General features: G+C 50.0%; 1 pseudogene; it reads right to left on the bottom strand.

Annotated features, from left to right (window-relative positions):
• Positions 1-1,280: 1,280 nt before the first annotated feature.
• The window catches only part of LOC101662689, a 30,722-nt pseudogene continuing 23,253 nt past the window's right edge, over positions 1,281-8,749 (bottom strand).

Below are 8,749 nucleotides of genomic sequence, written 5' to 3'. Positions count from 1 at the left end.
GGCTAGGGAAAGGGCAGTGAGGGATCAGGGCAAGACCTGGGGTCTTTCCTTAGCTTTGTGCTTGACTTCCAAACTGGGTACCACCAGGGGCAGCCATCATTTCTCCTCCTTCCCTTTGTTTGAAATGAGATGGACGCAGCCCTCTAGTGCTGCAGGCTGCCCTGAGTCTCCACAGATGGTCCTCCGGGCAGGGGACCACTTCCATGGGGACCCAAGGGCCCCTTCCGGCCCCAAACACCTCCTTCCATTAGGCTAACAAGGGGCTTACATTTCCTTCTTGAGCCCATCTCCAGAAGGCCTCTGTTGAATGTAAAGGGATGTTTTATCACCAGAGGGTGACAGTAAAATCATTCACTGACGGTCTGAGTGACTTTGGCAACGTTTAAATGGCTCTACTAGTTGCTGAAAGGTTGGAGGTCGGAGCCAAGCCAGAGCTGCTTCGTAAGATCGGCGTCCCAAAGGCTGCAACCTTGAAAACCGTGCGGGCCCAGTTCTATTCTGACACACACGGAGTCCCCATGAGTCCAAGTCGACTGGACGGCAACTCACAAGCGTCCGTCACTCGACAAACAAACAAAGAGAAGCCCCAGACAGTGGCCCCTGAGTGGGCTTTGACTCACGGCATCCTCCTGTGATCAGAATGGGCCTGGGCTCTCGAAGGCTCATCAAAGAAGCAGACTGACAGCTCTTTCTTCTGAGCCACCCCTGGGTGACAGTGACGGGCAAAGCCGGGCACGGCCTGTCTGGAGAGCTGGGCTGTGGACCCCCCTGCCTCTCCTCCAGGGCACTTTCGCCTGCGGGCAGAGGCTTTGCCAAGCAGAGGGCCTCTCTCCTCCAGTGACACAAGTGGCCAGATGGGACGTGTCTCCGGGAGAACGTCAGCGATCGCAACGACGAAGAAACATTTGTGTCTCCGGCTGCCGTGACTGCTTGTGAACTAAGTCCATGGAGTTCAAAACCATGAGTGTGCCCCACAATTTCCTGCAACCGCCCCTCCCCCCACACCGGCCTGCGCACATAGCCTCATCAGACCCCCAGGTTGACCAGAGCTCAGTCGCCTGACTCTGTAGCCGACCCAGCTGCCTCTGCCTTCCCTTTGTGATCCTTTGCTGGAGCTGTGGGCATGATGGGCAGTGGGTGTGTTTGGGTGAACTTGGCAGACTAATGTCCAAGGTTGCTGCAGTGGGCCATGGTCTCTGTCCCACGGTAGTGGTGCCTACACTGCCAGGGGGCTGTGTGAGTCTGGAGGCTCCCACCCCTCAACCCTGCTTGAGGACGCGTCATTCACTGCAGGTAACAGAAGGAGAAGGGTTAGGCTTTAGGGCAAATCAGGAATGAATAAGCTTCTGTTCTCTAACCTGACCACATGTGTTGGAGGCAAGTAGACACCTCACTTTCTGGTGTAAACACACCTTGTACAGGTAGGCGCTTGCCTGCTCACCTCCCTTGCATGGGAGAGATGCCCTCCTCATGCCCTGGCATCCACCGAGTCTTTGCTCCACAAAGGACACTGCAACCTTGAACCAGCTCCCTGCGCTCCTTCCAGTGGGGAGTGAAAGGAGCCATCAGCAAGGCCCTGATCCCTTACCAGCGCCTGGCAAGGCCCCTGGGAAGGCAGGTCAGCATTGAGCAATACCCAGACACAGCCTAGTATTCATTCCCAGATGCCTCTGGGGCTCGATTGTTTTCTTTCCCCCTCCCCACCCTTCTCTCCCCATAGTTAGAGTGTGTTTTTTTCAGTAGCTAGAGATTTTGCAAGATCTGCACACAGGCACAGAGACCCATCTCTCCCTAGATCATTGAGATTCATCAGCCCAGCCCTACTGCGGCTGCCTGTAATGCAGATGGTCTTCAAAAGCTGCCCATGGCAGAGCTTCTCGGTGAGAGGACAGGTGTGTGACAGACAGAACTCACAGGCTTCCTGTGTGGGCAGATGAGCACCTACAGTTCCCTCTAGTCAGGCAGGGGGAAGCACCCCAAACTTCTCAGAACAGACCTGGGAAATTCCTTCTTCTTCTTCTTCTTTTAAAAATGGAGGACAAGATAGATCTTTGTGATGAAGAGAGGGTGTGGGAACTTAGGGTTTATATCGACAAAACAACCACAACAAACCAACTAAAAACAGTCACTAGAACAAGAATCAAAGGGAAATTATGGAGAGCACCATGAGCCTTTTTTCGGTGTGAGTGGCTTGCGACCGACGGCCACACCGACAGTTGGCGGTCTGGATGACCCAGGGGCACGGCCTATGGAAAGCCTGGGGACGGGCTTTCCCGAAGGCCACAGCCATGGAGGCGGCACGGGGCTCAGGGGACCAGGTTTGCTTTCAGCTCCTAAGTGTTCTGGCTGCTCTAGACTAGTAGGGCATTTCTTTGGGTCTGGTGAGGTGGAAGACTCACCACCATCAAGTCAGTGCCGACTCCTAGCGCCCCTGTAGGACGGTGTAGGAACTGCGCCAGTGAGTTCCAGAGACCATGACTCTAAGAGAGTAGAAAGCCCACTCTTTCTCCTGTGGAGAGGCTGGTGGTTTTGAACTGCTGACCTCGAAGTTAGCAGCCCAGTGCGAAACCGTTAAGCCACCAGAGCTCCAGCTGGTGTGGTAAAGTTGGGGCTAATAGCCAGCAATGATTGGAGAACTCAAGGCTTAGAGGGAACGTCTGAAATGCCTTTGTTAGGGCTTCCTAATAATCCTTTCTAATAATTAAAGACCGCAATGCTGCAAATACTGGTACAGGGTGTCTTCCGTTCTGGTCAGTAACCAACTACAACTTTGGTGGTGGTAATGGTGGAAGGTTGACCTGTGATAGAGATGTGAGGAAAAGGCTTTGTATTTAGGTTGTACAAGCATAGGACCACCCCAGGAGGACAGTGGACCCCACATCTTCAGAGGTTTGCCCCAAGATTTGCTGAAAAGACCCCCACATGAAGGGTGGCCCTCCATTCTCATCACCCACAGCGGGGGTGGCGGCTGACCTCAGATGACGGACTCTTCTTTGTAGAGTCCTTATCTGATGGCACACATGGCTATATGCCACCAAGCCTGTTTGCTTTTCCCCCTGGGCCCCCAGCTAGCCGGCGTACTTGTCACAGCAGCTCCCAACCACCACGACTTACCCTAACTCACACAGCCCCACTGCCAGCCAGCCAGCGCCCTCTGCTTCCAGCCCTATTGGATCACTCAGTGCCATGTGTGTGTTCCCGCCCCTTGACCTTAGTTTTCCTCCTCTCATTTCCTTCCCTTTTCTGTCTCATGTATAAAGCAGAAAGGGCCTTTCCTTTCAAACTTAACCTCATCTCCCTTTGCCCTGGATTCTGACCCCACCAACTTCCTCATTTCTCTTCCACTTTGTCTGTGTGCTTGTTATCGTGCACAGTTTACATTTTTATCTTTCCCCTCCCCATTCTTGCTTGTCTACCAATGTGTTCAATGACCCCGTGCCTTAAAAACAAACACACAAACAAACGAATCCTCACATCAATCTCAATGTAATTCCTCCTTTATCATTTCTTTCAAGGTCAGACATTTGAGAAGGTGGTCTCCGTTTGTTTCTTCATCACTTCCGCTTGCCTTTGCTCCTCCTCCCTTGGCATGTTGTCATCTGACCTCTGCTCCCACGTCCTTGGCGGGTACCAGTTTTGGATCTCCTGGTCTTCAAACTCCTGGCTTGCCCCCATCTCCATAGTCCTTGCACCCTACCCTCTCCGTGGCCTTTGGTCCCTTTGGCCAGGCCCTCCCTCTGTGGCTGAGCTGGCCTCTCTGACTTTGTGCCTTCCTGGTTCTCTGGGAACTCTTCTGTCTCTGAAGTGGCTGGTTTGTGTGGAGAGATGGAAAAAAATAGGCATTCCTTAGCGTTCTTGCCACGAGTTTGCATGCTCTATGTCATGTCTCCTTCTGTAGTCTATATGATTGACTACCTTAACTTCAGCTGTTAAAGGAGCTTTGGTGGCACAGTGCGTTGTGTTGGCTGTTGACCAGAAGGTCAGTGGTTCAAACCTACCAGCCATTCCTTGAGAGAAAGATGAAGCTGTCTGTTCCCATAAGGGTTTATAATCCTGGAAACCCTGCGGACAGTTTTATTCTATCCTATACGGTGGCTATGGGTCAGAACTGACTTGATAACAGTGGGTTTTGTGTTGGTGGATAGCTTCAGTTGCTGCCGTCACGGAAGGTCATGCCCAAGGTCACACTCAGACCTGTCGCCTCAATTTTTACCCTTCCTCAGGAACCTGCCACACTCTCCACCCAATCCGAGGTCTCTTCCAGGATCTCACATTGAACCCACAAAACCCATAGACACACACAATCAAGTTATCTTGGCCTGATTCTGGTTTCTGCCCTGTTTAACTGCACCTCCTCCCAACACTGATGCTTAATGCTGCTATTTTGAGAGGTGTCCTTTTAGCCCAGGCTATCCAACATGTCACCGTGATGGGGCTTCTCTGATGGTCCAACTCTTTCTTGTCTTGGCTGAAGTCCTTGCTAGAGGTCAGCTGGTACTTCCCTTCCTCTTCCTACCTTCCATCGTTCTTGTGGGAGTTACATAATCTGATGTGAACTTGAAAGGATTGTGAGTGAAGGGGTGAAGTCTGGCCTGTTAAACAAGAGATAACCAATGAGACCTCTGTGTGGGCATGGCCTTCTCCTGAGAATTCTGGGAACTCCTGGATTTTCCTGCTTGGAGGCAGGAGACACACTCTCTCTCCTCACTCTCTTGGAGAGGCTCTCCTGACAAGACACAGGGCGCTACACCCCAAGAAGCTGGAGAAGCCACATGGACCTACCCTGATGCAACCAGACCTCTGGAGCAGGAGAAGCCACATACAGACCCCGATGCTTACAACACCACTGGATCCACAAGACTTCCAACCCACCGGCCTGTGATCCTTCTGCATTTAGCAACATTGCATGTATTTTATGAGTCTGAAGAAGACTTTATTGATTGGTATCGGACATATGGGCTGATGTTGGACTTATGGATTTGATCTGGATTGGGCTGGGACGTTTTCTCCATATTCAATTGCTCTTGTATAGAAATCTCTTTCTTATATACAAAGGATGTCTACGAATTTGTTTCTCTAGCCACCCAGACTACCTATCTCTTTCCTACCACACTGGCCAGGGGGGTGGGTGTGATTGCATGTGTCATGTTCCTGGACACAAGCTGAGGGTGGCAAGAGCGTGGGTTGAGGCAGACTGGGATCCCTGTTCTGGCCCTGCCACCGAGAAACTGTTGACATTGGCAATTCCTTAATCTTTCTGAAGCTCAGGGTTTTTTTTTCCCCTTTTCTTTTCAGTGAGTAAAATGGTGATATTACGGCCTTGAACAGTGATGTGGACATTAAGTAAGAGGTACATAAGGTCCCTAGGGTATAGGGGGGTGTCCAATGAGGAGTAGCCGTCTTCTTCCTGCTCCTTAAGAGGAATGGTTCTTACGAAGAAAAAAGCCTCGGATCCAAGTGTGTCTGCACGGAGTCACATCTTGTGGTGCAAGGAGAGATCATGGCTTTGAAGGTCCGCCAGTTAAGTTGCTGCTCTCCAAGCTGTGTCTAATTGCCTCTTGCTCCATGGCTTTGCTGATCTGATAGTGAACTTCAACACATTCAACTGTCTTCTTTCTTTCTACAGTGAACCCTCGTTTATCGCGGTTAATCGGTTCTAGACCCTACCGTGATAAATGAAATTCCGCGAAGTAGGATTCCTTATTTGTAAATCAAATATTTTCGTAGTTAGAGCATAGAGGACATGAAAAAACACCCTTTAGTCACCATTACACTCGTATTACCCAATTTATTAAACAAAAAAGGGAAAATACAGTAAAACATTTTGGACGTTACAATTATCATTTATTATATTATTGATGGCATCTAGTTTACAGTATTACATATTTCACACAGTATTATTATACATAGTTCTTACAAATACTGTAATCAATAGCCTATGAAATGACTTAAGGGATGTACTCTACAGGTGGGTCGCCGTCTTTTTCCTCTGAAGGAGCGGGTGTAGGCAGTGGGTGCTGTTACGCAAAAACCGTGATAGAGTGAAGCCTCGGAAGTCGAAGCGCGAAGTGGCGAGGGTTCACTGTATTTTTTTGAGGGGGGGGGCTCAACTCGTGCAAGAAAAACTTTGCTGTTGCAACAAACATCTGTGTGAAGTAGAAATTGGTCTCAGTAACACTCATTCATACAGTGGATGTCCTCGGAACGGGGGAGACTGGATGCACCTTTCTGGCAGCCATTGACTAGAGCAGTCCCAGGTGGTTCCGCTGAGACCAACACCGGATGAGGGAGAAGGCCCTGTCTGTGGGGACTTTGGGGGGATAGCTGGAGAAATAGTACACCGTGCATAAACTAAATTGAATTGTTTTCACAAGTGTTATAAAGTTTCATACAACAAAGGTTATTTTCTACGTGCACTTCATTTTCACAGCAAGAGTGGCATAGAATACCTACACACAGAAGAGAGCATGCACACAAGATAGCTCACTCCCCGACAACAACAATGATGCCTGCATTTCAAGATGCTTGCACCTTGCTTATACCTAGGGTTTCTGCCACTACAAGGTGGTGGTTCTGGGTGGCATGGGCCCCGGGATCAGTATCCAGAAAGCAGCCACCCTCTTCTCCGTGGGGTCTGCTTGCTTTCTTCATTTTCCTTAGTCATCTCTGCTGCTGCTGCTGCTGCTGCTGCTTAGCAAAACCAGGAACAACAAAGTTGCAATCATTCACCCAGCACTCTGCCAAGCAAGACGTTTAAAACCTTCTATCTTCTGGGGTGAAGAGAGCACGGTGTGACATTTAGAACCCTGATTTACAAACGTGCTCATAAATTGCCCTGGCTTGAAGACTTTACCACTTTCCTGACCAGGTCATCATAGGAGGCCTGACTTCAGTTGTTTCAAAGCTAACGTAGGAAGACTCTGGGCTGCAGTGATATGAATAGTCCAGTAAGTTCCGCCCGATTGTCTTCCGTTCCCCACAGGATCCAACAGTATGGCACCAATGACAGAACCTGGTATTGGGTCACGAGTGGCATCCTTTGCCGTCTGGTCCCTAACTGCTGGGTCAGGTTCACTTGTCAGCATGTCCCGGGTTTGATCTGGCTGGCTGGTTACTCGACTCTGGGAAATCCAGTACAAGTACCAGCAGTCAGAGTGCATACGTCCCATGTAATACTCTGCGCCACTTGGGAAAAGGGCATTAAGAAACTTCGTTTCTTCCTGGAAATTCTGTGTGGGCCTTCGAAACACTTTGGGTCTCTTGGAACTAGTGTCAGTTCCGAGCCAGTGTCCAGTAATCCCCGAAAAGTTTGATTATTTCCTTTCCCCCAATGAACAGTCACTCTTGTGAAAGGCCGCAGGTCCCTTTGGGGAAGGCTAGAAGAAAGACTGACAGTATAGACCTTCACTGATGTAGCAGGGTCCTCCTTCAAAGGGACCCAGCCTCCCCCTCATTCAAGAGGTTGTGGGTCTTTAAACTGGCTCAGGTCTGGGAATTGATTGAGTGATCGTGACTGTCTAGTCTGCTGTTAACCTGATATACTATTCTTTCGCTTGTATAGATCATGTAAATATTTAGTAGGTTTCCCAGCTATTTCATTCCTAGGGACACCGTGGCTAAGCAGCCAATGCCATAATTCCACACAGGACAGGTTGCTTTGATTACTACTGAAACCTGTTGTCTATTATAACCACGCCCACCCTGTCTCTGTTGATTCAGTGCTGACACCTGCCCTCTACCACCACGGGGACCAATCAGCCCCATTGTGGGCAAATGTCGGAGTTCGCTTAGGGCAGTGCCCACTGTTAATCCTGGTGCACCTAAAATAGCAATTACAGGAGTCTTAAGAGATGCTGGGGCCCCCTTCACAAACTTGTTCCTTATGGTTGTGGTAAAGGGTATGTCCTCAGGACACCCCCTTTTTGGGTCCATGGGAATATCCTGATAGATCCATTCCAGCATACCAATTTTTCTGAGCTTTTGGATGCCTTCCTCTACGGTGTACCAAGGTAGGTCAGGTACTTCAAGTTGGTCCAATCTTGGTGAGGAGGCTTCAGGAATAGAAGAATCTTTGAATCGAGTCAAACCCACTGTGGTCCCCAGCAAGTGTTCACGAGGGCTGGTACTTCCAGTGAGAGGGCGGGTTCAGGTGGCTTCAGAAGGACACCACTCTGAGGCAGACACGTTGCTCTCGCCCAGGACATCAGCTTCCCGCTTGTCTGTTTTTGTCACACTTGGGATCGAACATTGCACACCCTTCAAAAGCAGATCCCATTCGGATCCTGGCTTGATGCCAAGCTCCCCAGATTCTCGGTTTGCCTCGGGCTGCTGCGGGGAGAACCACACCTCCAGCTGCTTCTCTGTCCCTTAGGGAAAACGTGCAGCTTGTCCCACAGTGAGGCTAGCGAACAGGCGGCACCCACAGAAAATCAACTAAATGACATCTCTTCTCCGGATTGTTCCAGCCATGCTTAAAGTTACAGTTCCTCCCCCCCCACTTTCCCTATAATTTTATAGGAACTTAAAAAATTAATAAAAATTTCCCGGGTTTTTCTTTGTGGACGAACGTTGAACGTGAGTCGGTTGGAAATAGATACAGTCCAGTCTCTGTGGTGTACTGTTTCCCTGTATGGAGAGCAGAGCCAGTGCTCGCTAAGGTCGCTGGCCACACGGTGTAAGCTAACCTGTTGTCTCTGATCCCCCGGGCATGGGAGGACCCGGTTGCAAAGTGACCAGCGCCTTCCTTAGA

This window comes from Echinops telfairi, unplaced genomic scaffold (genome assembly GCF_000313985.2).
Source record: "Echinops telfairi isolate 266 unplaced genomic scaffold, ASM31398v2 ScPeMD7_15;HRSCAF=58, whole genome shotgun sequence".
Lineage (NCBI taxonomy): Eukaryota > Metazoa > Chordata > Mammalia > Afrosoricida > Tenrecidae > Echinops > Echinops telfairi.
Note: the sequence above shows the minus strand (reverse complement) of the source record. Positions and strands in the feature narration are given on the sequence as shown.